The sequence below is a fragment of the Taudactylus pleione genome, unplaced genomic scaffold, assembly GCF_031769625.1.
Source record: "Taudactylus pleione unplaced genomic scaffold, aTauple2 ptg000283l, whole genome shotgun sequence".
Classification (NCBI taxonomy): Eukaryota; Metazoa; Chordata; class Amphibia; order Anura; family Myobatrachidae; genus Taudactylus; species Taudactylus pleione.
This window is the reverse complement of record NW_028284685.1, coordinates 1,151,159-1,164,087: the sequence shown is the minus strand read 5'-3', so window position 1 is coordinate 1,164,087 and position 12,929 is coordinate 1,151,159. Positions and strand designations below refer to the sequence as shown.

The 12,929-nt window shown below is 43.1% G+C and overlaps 1 protein-coding gene across 3 annotated transcripts in view; it reads right to left on the bottom strand.

Moving 5' to 3' along the window:
- PLA2G4A (phospholipase A2 group IVA) overlaps nucleotides 1-12,929 on the bottom strand; it is a 270,597-nt gene that overhangs the window by 27,738 nt on the left and 229,930 nt on the right. The window lies entirely within an intron of this gene.

The following is a 12,929-nucleotide window of genomic DNA, read 5'->3' as shown; positions in this document are numbered from 1 at the left end:
AGTTTCCAATTAACTTAATTAGTACAATAATTACATGTCATTTTTTGGGGTAAAAAAAAATGTCCTCAAATTTAATTACAATAATTTTTTAGTTGAAAAATAATTATTTTTATAAAAATTTTTTACATTTTTCTAGGTGCCCTCAAGTACCCCAAAATCACCCTTTTTCCTACTTTTTTTTTTGCATTTTTCGTTTAATTCGTTTGAGATTAAACCAAAAAAGTTAGTTTTTTACCATCTTCTTGCATTTAAAAAAAACAACACAAATCAGCCATTTGACGCCATTTCAAAACCTACAGTACCTTCCTAATGCCCACAAACAGCCTTCTATACGGTCCTGCTAACAAAATTATCCATTTTGGGGGGTCCAGGATGGTCTTCCCTCATTTTCATGCATTTCTCGCAAATCTCATTTGGCAGTCAATTCGCACCCCTCTGTTCCGAGTAGTGCAAATTGGTATTTTTAATTGGATTGGAGAATTCTCGGGAGCGCACTTCGCTGCGATGTGTGTGAGTTTCAAGAAACAAACTCGCAATTCGCACCTAATAGGATTGAGCCCATAGGTCGGAATTCAATTGTTTGCGCCCCTCTTCGTGCCGACTGAGCTATTCAATTGTTGCTCCTTTCGGGTGCAATCATCTGCAGGTGCCGGCATTTCAGCTTGCACCCCCCAGGGGTGGCGAGCTGAAACGCGCAAACAGTGACCCATTTGGCTCCCCAAACGGCACTTTATTGCGATCGTGCCCAGAACTTTATGCAGCTAAACCTGACCTTATGTGCGTGATCAGCGTAATAATTGGCATCAATTGAATAGCTCCCTGCGATCTCCCGTCACTTTAGATGGGAGATTGGGCGCGCTAAAACAGTTGAATTCATTTTTTCTTAATGAAAAAAAACAAGAGCTACTTAAAACAAAAAATAAGGGAGGTTTGGGGACAGAATCACATAGTGCCTCATTAAGAGAGATATGCAAACCCGATGGTCTGTACAAAAAAACTATATCATCCCATGGAAAGTACAATAAATTGTCCTCATACTCTGCGGTTTCAGTTGTGCGACACAGCCCCTCTCTGCGTGCCAAGTCCGAAGCAACTCGGTCACACTGAGCGTCTTTTTCGCTCAAAATGTGCATCTTATTCACATAAATAAAGCAACTGGAAACAACAATACTATGTTAGATTGTACTGATCAATTTGATGTGGGACATTTGAACACCTGTGTGCGTATGAGGCTCAGGGGTATATTTACTAAAGTGAGAGGTTTATAGAGGTGGAGATATTGCCCATAGCAACCAATCAGTTTCTAGCTATTATCTTCTAGAAGGTGCTAGTTAAATGTTAAGTAGAATCTGATTGGTTGCTATGGGCAACATCTCCACTTCTAAAAACTCTCACTTTAGTCAATTTAACCCTGAATCTGTATACTAAGCGCTAAGAGGCAGTGACCATGGCTTTTTCTCACATCAAGTTTCGTTGTGCTTCATTTGTGAATTTGTACATGTTCAAAACTAATTCCTGTGCGGTTATAGTCACAGCCCAGCGTTTCTAGTACACACTGAGTGGTGTTTTGCTGTGTCTGAGATGCGAATAAGATGCAAAATGAATATAAAATGATGATATGAAACACCTTTCAGAGTGGCTCAGCCGTTCGGGGCGACTCGCGTCTTATTGATGCTAGGTATCTGCCAGGATCTGTAGGTACAGTCTGTCATCAGTAGGTGTGAGGTTCCATTTGAAGTAACTGCCACTAACTGAAGAAGGTTCCAAAAGCCCAGCTGAAGTATAAAGTGTCAGTCATCCAGAATGATATTCTGCAGTTCCAGCTGCCCAAGAGTTAATCTAAAGAACAATGCTTGGCTGGACCCATCCCCAGTGATTACACTATTTTTCAGGAAGGTGTACGGTGTTGGCATGGGCAGATTAGACATTGTGGACTGAAAACTGTGCAGGAGTAGATTCCAGGTAAGCTCAGGCAAGCACTGTGAGTTGGCCACTGCAAAAAAGCCATTGAGATCACCAGTATCCTGAAAAACTTCTACCCCAGACTGACAGAAGCAATTAAAAGTTAATAGAATTCAATAGGCGGAATATTAGGATACACAGATGGAAAACAGATTTCTCATGACTTTCTATAAGAGGGAAATCATCTTCATGCCTGCTTAAGGAAATCAAAGACACCTTAACATTGGAGATCACAAATGTCTATGATGCCATTATATCAAATAATGTAATGGCATCAGGGATTTCAGAAGTGCACTTGTAATGACCCTGTCAGCAGGCAGTCACTGAGCCTGCACGGACAGGGCAGGTTTCCCCCTAGTCCTGGCCAGCAACAACAAAGTCTGGGAAAATCCCTGGGGACCCATTGGTGGAACAGGTTGCAGGGCAGAGGGCCCCTGAGCCAGTTAGGAAGTAGGGATTTGAGGTTGCCCAGATAGCTACTGTTATAAAAGAGGGCATTAGTGAGGGGAGAGAGTCCTGATGGGAAGGAGCTGGGCAGCAGGTGCTGCAATGTAGCAAGTATAGGTTTTAGAAATCCTGCAGAAGGGGGAACGGCTGAGGACAGTAAAGGGAATCCTGGCTGCAATATGCTGGCACAAGACCCCCCTGCAGGACCCTGACTTCCGGGAAGTTACTGCTGATTGCTGGCAGGAGAAAGTGCCCGGACCATGGCTGTTATGGAGTGCTACTGTATGAGTGGAGAGGTGCCTGCCTCCGCCAGTTACCGGTCAGAAGATCTGACCACAGTGATCACCTCACTGCCAGAGGACAGAAGCTGAGAGGACCCCAGAGATTGTCTACTTACCGCTGCCAGACATACACCACTGAATACTTGTCCCAGGGAAAGCTGCTGTGATGCCCGGCTGTAGAAAGAGACAGCCACAGGAATCCTTGGAAGTGCTGAAGGACCCGGAAGAAGACCCCATTGACATCCGGCTGCATGGGGGAGTGCCTGTGCACCAGCAGACCTGTATCAAGGAGCCTGATGCAGGACTGGGGGGGGGTGGAAGGCTCACACCGCTGCTGACATGGGAGATGCCTGTGGAGGAAGTTCACGCGCAAGGAGCCAGAGGGACTGCTAGAGAACCGCGGGCAAAAGAGGGGACAGGCTCTGAAGAGGACCCTGCTTAGGAGAATGGGAGCTTGAGAACCCGACAGCAGAGGGGATGGCCACTGCAAAGTCCCTGCAGTTTAGGATTACCCTGAGCTGCCTGTCTTAAATGTGTGACAGTACTGTGGATTCTGGTTCCTCTGAGCGCAGCCTTGTGTGGTGCCCAGGGCTGCGTTGGATGTCGTGAAGGGCAGAAGCGCCACTGCAAAAGGGGTGAGAAACTGCGGGATAAGTCTCTCCTGATTATAGTTACCTCGAGGTTACCTTTCTTCTGGGTCATAGGTTTAAAAGGTACAGGAGGGGGGTTGTAGTCCCTATTTCCTTGGAGAAATCCTTACCCTTAGTGAAAGGAATATGTCCTTGTTTGGGTGGCTGACGTGATTAAGTACTCTGTTGGCAGATTTTGGGAAATATCGTGTTAGAGGTGGTAAGGGGATCCTTACAGAAAGTAGGTTGTTTCCTTAGGTGGCCATTGGGCTACATTGGAATTATTAGTTGTGATCTGTGCTAATTTCCTTGTATATGTTTGCCCGCCGTGGCTGTTAGGGTGCAGCTTTGTTCATGTTGATGCTAAATGCCAAATGTATATGCATAATTGACGCTCTCAGGTTCAAACTTTCAAATCTTTTTTGTCAGTTGTCTATTGTAATGACATAAATGGTAATTTAATTCTTATATGCGCAAGCCTTTTAATAATGTATGCCAATTGCCTATTGAAACTGCATATTTGATAATTCATTGCTCAAATTCACTGTGCAAATGTTTTAGTGTTACTGACAATCAAATCTGCATTATTAGTAACTGAAGGGATATATGTGAAATCTCACAAATGTGTTATGCTGAGTGTTTACTGTATTCACATTATCACTAACTTATTGAAATGGTAGTTTGCAGCCCGGCGTGGCACACACTGTTTTCCCTTGGCCTTAGGCAAACACAATTAGATATTTGCAAACAAGCTTGTTTCTTGTATGTTGTATGAAGACTTAGGGGTAAATTTACTAAGATTCGAGATGGTCCCGATTTTCAAGGAGATTAATCTCGCTGGAAATCTCCAAAACTCAGGTGATTTAATCACTTTTTTATTCCAAATTTACCAACAGGCGATTTGAGGCTAAACGAGTTTGCCGATGGTAAAGCAAAACGAGATATCTCTCCCGAGTATCAGTGAGATATGTGAAGGCTGCTTGTGTGTTAGTCCTGTTAAAAACGGGTTAAATTCTTTAAAAAAAAATGACTTAGGTTCCCCCCAAAAGCCCAACCAGCCCCGGACTTGTCAGCCTGTCCTGGTACCTAAACTTACCGGGAACAAAATGAGTAGGGTTCCACCATAATTGAGGTACCAGCACCAGGCTGCAGGGCCAGTCCTGGTTTTAATTATAGGAGGAAAAAAATGCTTAGGGGTCCTCCTATAATAAAAACCAGCACCGGACCCAAAACGACCGGGGTGTAATGCCACAGCCCGGAGATCCTATTACCGGGTCTCCAAGGCCAAAGCATTCTCACCCCAAGTCGCTCAGGCCAAGTCGGGGATCTCAGGGGAGGTGGGGACCCCCCAAAAATGGGGTCCCCCCTCTCCCAAAACCCCAGGCCTGGTCTGAAGCCTGGGGCTCTTTCCGCACCCCTGGGCTGTGGGTACAGGGGTAATAAAGTGTTAAATAGAAAGTAAACTATTGTATTTTGCAGTAGAACTACAGGTGCCAGCATGCCTGCCCTTTGGCACTTGTGGAACTACAAGTGCCAGCAGACGGCCGGCACCCGTACCTCCACTGTAAAATAAATAGTTAAATAAAGACAGCACACACACACCTTAGATAGTACAAGTTTATTACACACATACATCAATCACACATATTTACCTGTACCAGCCGGTCTGTCCACTTCTCCAAGTAGAAATCTGTGTGGAATGACCTGCAAAAAAGATCCTATACTCAGCTCCATCCTCGCGCTGGTCTCCAGAGCATCCAGGGGGGTCCTTGCAAAAAAACAAACCGAGTACCCAATCCATATACTTACCATTAGCGGTGTATGTGTGTGACCACATACACTGCTAACCAGCTCCCGACTGATCAGTGAGAACTGTCATGAGCTGCCAGCCAATCAGCAGCCTCTCTACAGTTAGCGTGGGCTGGTCAGTGTGTCTGGAGCCAGAAGCCAATCAGCAGCCGCTAACTGTAGAGCTCCGGCTCCTGACTCACTAATTTACCATTTAGTAAATTTGCGAGATGAAAATCAAGCCTTAAATCTCCCGAGATTGACATCTCGATTGTTGGTAAATTTACCCCTTATTGTTTGTTACGGGGTAATTCATGTGGCAACCTCAGCTGGTGAAAATCTATTTAGGGAACAGTGAGTAGGTTTCCGGTTAGAATGCTGCATACGTTTTTCTGTGTTGTGCTTCACTACGCTATTTGCTACAGAGACTCTAAGCCGCTTTATTATTGCAACTGTATGTACTTACATGCATGGTGCCAACGTAAAGAGACTGCTGCATGATCTGTGTTGTGCTTCACTACGCTATTTGCTACAGAGACTCTAAGCCGCTTTATTATTGCAACTGTATGTACTTACCTGCACTGTGCCAACGTAAAGAGACTGCTGCATGATCTGTGTTGTGCTTCACTACGCTATTTGCTACAGAGACTCTAAGCCGCTTTATTATTGCAACTATATGTACTTACCTGCACTGTGCCAACGTAAAGAGACTGCTGCATGATCTGTGTTGTGCTTCACTACGCTATTTGCTACAGAGACTCTAAGCCGCTTTATTATTGCAACTATATGTACTTACCTGCACTGTGCCAACGTAAAGAGACTGCTGCATGATCTGCGTTGTGCTGCACTACGCTATTTGCTACAGAGACTCTAAACCGCTTTATTATTGCAACTGCACGTACATTTTTCAGAACTGTTTCTACACAGAGACTACAGTATAATTCCTCACCACTATATTGTGACTCCCTCAGCTTGTCACAAGAGACTTTACCTAGCTTTAGATTGCAGTAGCATCAGGTATGATTGGTTTGTTTGTTTCTTGCTAGCTGGGGTTGCTTGAAAGACGCTTAAGCTGGGTACACACTGACAGATGCAGTGGCTGATCAATTGATCAGCCACTGCATCTGCCGCCCGTCGGCCAGTGTGTACCCGCGATATGTCGGTGAACATCGGTGTTCACCGACATATCACACTGGCTGTGCTGCACAGCCGATGGACAGACATATCTGTCCATCGGCAGGTGTGAACGGGCGGTCTGCAGACCGCCCATACACACACAGCGGCAGCTGCGAGGACAGGGATGAGACACGCCCCTGACCCGCCCACCGGGTCCCGTTCCCCGGGACCCAAGGGCACAAGCAGATGATGGCCATTCAGTATGTATGAACGACCATCATCTGCAGATATATCTGCAGATCACTCTATCTGCAGATATATCTGTCAGGTGTGTACCCACCTTTAGTGGTCTATTTATAAGCTGTGTTAGGAGATAAAGTGAACGGTAATAAGGTACCAGCCAATCAGCTCCTAACTGCCATTTTTCAAACACAGCCTGTGACATGGCAGTTAGGAGCTGATTGGCTTGTACCTTATCACCTTCCACTTTATCTCCTAACACAGCTTTGTAAATAGACCCATTAACATGTTAATGATTTCTTGACTGCTATTGTAACTAACTGATATTGTTTGAAATTTCTGTTGCAAATCCTTAATACGGTTAAAATGGTGACAGTTGCCTACTAGTTGAGAGTCAGATAAGTGTAAAGGTGTGTAAAGTGAAAATAAAAATACAGCGCATCGGTTGCATAATTGCGCAAACATTTATAATGGGTCTGTGATTGTTTTCAGAGTTAATTACATTTAATATCATGCTAAAAGCTCATTTACAAACACCTGCCAGTATTCAAGACCAGCTGTTCCTGTAGGATTTCCTCATAGCTTTCTTGTTTGCATGTTTGCATCCTACTGGGATAGTCATGGTCCTGAGGGAACTTTCAAGATATACACAAAATCTCACTGATAAAAGCTAAAAATCAGAAGTATAAAATAATTTCAAATGCATTACAAGTAAAACGGAACATTGTAAAGAGTATCATCAATAAGTGTAGAAAATGTGGCACAACAGGGACATAACCAGGATCAGGACGACACCTACAAAGGAGATGATAGGAAAAGGAGAAAAGCAAGCAGGGAGGTTATGAAGAGGCCTATGGCAACATTACAGGAGTTGCAGAAATTTTTGGTAGGAACTGATCACTTCATACATAAAATAGGGTGACAAGATGGAATACATTTTTTTACAATTTAAATAGCCAACCTAATCTAAATTTTTCAAAGAAGATAATGAAATACATGCATTCAATCACCCCAAACCATGTGTGGAGAATGTGTTTTGGTCTGATGAGAACCAGGCTGAAAATTTGGGCCTTAATTCTAAAAGAAATGTTTGGCAAAAAAAGTATTGTGATTATTTGCTTCTCTTCAGCTAGGACAGAAAATGTAGTCAGGATAGAGCAGTGTTTCTCAAACTCTGTCCTCATGGAACTCTAACAGTGCATGTTTTCCAGATCATTTAACTGGAGCACAGGTGTGTTGATTGCCAATCACAATAGATCTACAGGTGGTACTAATTTATTCCTGAGGATAATTTGAAAACACACACTTTTAGGGTTCCATAAGGAGGGTATAATGAAAAGTTCCAAATATTGAGATATTTTGGCACAAAACCTGTTGGTCCCAGTCAAAAACATAGCCTGTGCACTTCTGGTTACCCCCTCATGAATCAGACTTGCTACTGCTGTAGCACTGTCTGACTGAATTCTCCATGGGAGACCTTGGAGTGATGACTGTGCACTGAGTACAGCATTGTATACTGCCCTGAGCACCAAAACCTTGGTTAAGAAATGAGAATCTTGAGGAGTCCAGAGACCCTGGAATGTATTGTGAAGGACAACTGCTCCACAACCTGAGACTGGTATCCTTTTTCATTGTATCCCCTCATTGAGATTGTGAGTACCTAGCCACCACTGCAGTGACAGGTGAGTTTCTAGAGACAGGCTAATGAGTATGGAATGATATTGGGAATATGGGACCGCCTTGAAACTGGCCACAATCTTTCCCAAAAGTTTCATACATAAATGGATGGATACTAACTGCTGACGTAAAATTAAATGGTCTGGAGAGCTAAAATCTTTTCCTTGGAAAGGAAGCCTCTTAGTGCGATACTGCCGGTCATACCCAAGAAAATCTTGGTCTGTGGGATTGTAAGACATTTTGAGTTAACACAACCTGAATCTGAAGTATTGATGGGGAGGGAGCCTTTATCAGAAAATTGTCTAGGTATGGAACAATTGTCACACCCTGCGATCTCAAATGTGCTAGGAGTACCGTTATTATCTTGGTAAAGACCCTGGCTAATGAAAGACCAAAAGAAGGGCCCAAAATTTAAATTTATTGGAAAAAAAGGCGAATCTCAAAAGATCCTGGTGTTGTAACCAAATGGGGAAATGCAGATATGCATCCTTTATATCTAATGAAACCATGTACTCTCCTTGTTCCAAACCTGCAATGACCAACCTTAAGGACTCCATTTTGAATCTCTCTGTTTTGAGGTAAATATTTAAGGATTTAAAATGGGATAGTAAGAGACATTCAGTTTTGAAACCAGAACATGTTTGAGTAGTAACTCCTTCCCCTTTCTTGCTCCAGGACTGGAATAATAACTTCTGCCTGGAGTATATCCGTTATTCCCATTTTAATGCAAAAAGCCTGTGGTGGCCATTGGGAAGACCGTGGTCTAAAAACAGTGAGGAGTAGTCTGCGAAAGAGCCATTTTGTAACCTTTCAAAATAATTTTCTTCACCGACATATCTGATGTGGTCTGGGACCACCTGTCCCAAAAAAATAAAGATGGCCTCTCACCACAGGGGCCGCCAGGTGTGAGGGAAACCCATAATGCAGAAGGTTTTATCAGATGGTTTGGAGGCTGGACGGGCTTCCCTGAAAAAAACTGCTCAATTTTAATGTCAATGTACATAGTCACCCACCTACAAAGCAGATCCAATATGTACTGGAGAAACTGTAGATCCCCACTCACTCAGTAGTACTCCTACATCATATGCCTATGGAAATAACTGATAAACTGACTATATGATAATGCATATTGGTTAGTTAATCCTCCTAAAGACCAAGACACCAGGGGCTGGTTGGCTGGCAACTTTTAGCTTAGTCAAGTAAACAGGCATATGAGCAGTGATCCTTCCCTATAAGGTAATTTTAAGGAAAGCACTCAAGTTCTGATTTAACAAAGGACAAATAGCTCTTCTGAATAAATGTTATTCATTTAAATATATTAACATAAAAAAACATATCTGAAAGGTTATTTTATATCCTAAAAAAAAAACACTAATATATTAATAATAATATATTTATAATAATATTAATAATAATGGAAAATTATTATACATGAACTAGGATATATTTTATGTACCCTTTTATCTTTTTAACTCACTTGTGTTCTGATTTCTCCAATGCATGGTGTCTAAAAGATTCCTAGCCCCATGCCCTCCATAGCAAGGGGACAAGCTCCTAATACAGTAGCTGTCTCGTATCTACAATACCTTGCTGCTCACAAAAGGCTCCCACTGAATGCCTTAGCCTTAGCCAGCCAGGTAGTACGGATTGTGGCCAATATTACTGTTTCATTACCAAAAATAACACTGGTTCTCCTGCAGGAACACAGCTGTAATAGAGAATGACATGGTCGCAGTGGATGTGATCAATGGTACTTGACCGGCTGGATGTCACCCCAAGACAATCAATGGGGGTCTCTCCTGGGAAACACATGCCCCCAGGCTATCCTACCCTGTATTTATGATAGGCCACTTAGTGGTTGTGCCAATAATAAAAAAAGGACACCCCCAAACACAGAGATGGTGGTTAATACTATTGTGAATTATATCTTTTAATCAATAAAGTGATTTAATTTAACAATATTGTAAAGAGATTTACTGCTTGCAAATACATTGGAAGTTCAGAGAAGATCTACACAAAAATAACAATCCAAAATGGAGGGGCTCTCCTGCAAATGTCTCTAACTCCCGGTGAGCTGAAAAAGTAGGAAATTTAGAGTTGAAAATTTTGTCTAAACATATTACATCATCATCATCATCTTAGTCAGTTCTGTTCAGTCCTACCGCAGGCCAGGAGCGCTGAGAGGAGGGAGGGGGGGATTGCTGGAGGGGCCCGGGTCTGGCGCTGCTCACCCCTGCCTCCTACCTGTCAGCAGTCCAGCACACGCTGCTGTGTGCTGGGCTACTGTGGGAGACTGCTTACTGCTGATGAGTAGCAGCAGTCTCCACTGTCTGTGGGTGGGGGGAGCGATCACACTAATCGCGACCCCCGGATTTGCGCCAGACTGGGGGCTCACAGTGTCCCTCTCCATTGCGCGTTCTGAGGGGGTGTGGCCGCGCCCTCTGCAAATGGGCCACGCCGCCTTGATCTGGATTGGCTTTCTACGGTTATGCTGCAGAGGGATGACTAATTTCTCTTTCATTTCAAAATGGCAACACTCCTTTAACACCACTCAGTTTCAACTCTCTCCACCTACTAAAAACTCCACAAGTATCTAAACACCCCTCCAAAGAAACCTCTTCACCTTAATTTTTTGCTTTTCTTTAATTAAGTTACTACAAAAATGTTCTATATGTAAAATAGTAAATAAAGTAAAGAGTAGCATCTTAATTTTTTGTACACTGATCCTACCATATAGTGATTAATATGTTTTCAGTTTCAAGTCACAGCCCCTAACACTGTAATGAAGCATTTCGCATGCACATACACCCGCACACAAAAAATAGGCATGCCGCATATCACTGTAATCAGCAGAAGCTGCTGTGTGAATAACACGCATTTGATGGTAAAAAGTTGCACGAAAATACGCTCTGCGCTCCCGAGTCACATGGCTGTTTAACTCGCAAGGAGGGTAGATGTATGTGGACATGTCTGTATTTGCCTGACTTGCATAAGATATTTCTTGTTCCTCCTGCTTAGTTTAGTCACATCAGTCTATGTCAGGAGATAGAAACAAAAGCAATAGCGCAGTTACTTAATGCAATTGTTTTCTTTACTACAGTGGAAAAAATGTAAAAGCAATAGGGGTAAAATTGAGCTCCTCCATTTATTAGTTTTCACTTAAAAATGATTTTTGTTTTTTTTTAAATTGAAACTTGAGTATTATGGGGAATGATGTAAAGTAAAAAAAAATATTTGAAATCACCTTGAAGTTTGTGGATACATATTTATACATGATCATGGGAAGACCTTTTCATGGCTCCTAAAGTCCTTATATTTTACAGCAAGAAGAACATTACTCTCTCTAGATATGAAATATAGAATAACCTAAATAGTAAACAAAATGTGCATAGTTTACATAGATAATAGCATGCATTTAGGCAGGGCTGGTGCTAACATTAGGCAGCTGCCTGGGGCGTGGGTCCTGGGGTGCTCCGCGGAGGTCGCCCACCACTAAATTTAAGCAAGTCTCTGAACCAGACATCCTTATTTTATTTATTGCAGACGGCAACACCGGGTGCAATAAGTTGCCGCCCCTACACTTCACCTGGTCCATCTCTGTGTGGCAAGGTCTGTTGTTGGATTGGGTGCGGGATGTCGGTGCTCAGTATCCTGGCGGTCAGAATGCCAAAGCCGGCATCCCGTCAGGGTTATGATAATGACACCTGTCGGTCAGTATCCTAACCCTACCTTCCCGCTGCCTAACTCCCCCCTTAGTGCCTAATCCTAACCACCCTTCCAGCAACCTAAATCCAACCCTCCCCCCTTAGTGCCTAACCCTTCCCCTAGTGTCTAACCCTAAACCCAGTACTTACCGCCAGGGTGCCGGCAGTTGGGATTCCAGCCCCGGCATTCTAAGCGCCGACATCCCGAATGTCGGGGTTATAACTACATCACCCTATTGTTCTATGTGAAAGACTGTCACTGAAAGATCAGATGCTGCAGCAAGCCAGGCAGTAGCACTCATCCCCTTCACTTCCAGCCAGCGACTCAGCGTACTGTAGCTCTGTACCTCAGAAAGAATGGGCAGCGAAAATTATTGACGTGTGCACTGCACTATATATGAAAGTTTTGACTTTCTCTCTTGTGCTGTTTTAATTGTAGAACATTTGGAGGCTAATACGTAAGAATGACAGACACAGATGTACAATAGGTACCACTTTTTTCACAAACTTTTTTCTGAGAATCTTTCTGTTATACTGTCTGTGGTACAGTAAATAACATGTATAGATGTTTTATGAGGGTGTGTTGATTGGTTATTGCTTTTATACTGTATTTTATTGCTTGAAGCGTGTATTCTGAACAAGTTGATTTAATTAATTTCCTTTGACAGTGCTTTGAGTGATTTCATCCTGCTGACTACCTCTAATTGTATCAAATACTGGGGGTCTAAACCACTTATTAGAAATGATGTGTGTGCAGGTGTTGATACTGCAGGGTTATATAGGCACATTCCAGCGGATGACTCAAACTATAAACAGCCCAGTTACTTAACCAGTGATGTTGGTTTATTGAAAGCTGTACTCACTGTTATGTGTACACTGGTAATGGAGAGAAGCTTGAGCGGAGTGTAATTCTATACAGCTTCACCAGCTGGTGTGGTGCAGGGATCTAGAACATTGTTATATAGGTATACACTGGGGTCTCTCACAGGCTAAGCAGGAGACTTCTGTCTCCCACCATGTCACTCTTACACAGTAAAGAGACCAGACGGCCCCTGCACATGTTCAGTCGTGATCTTGTTGGCCAT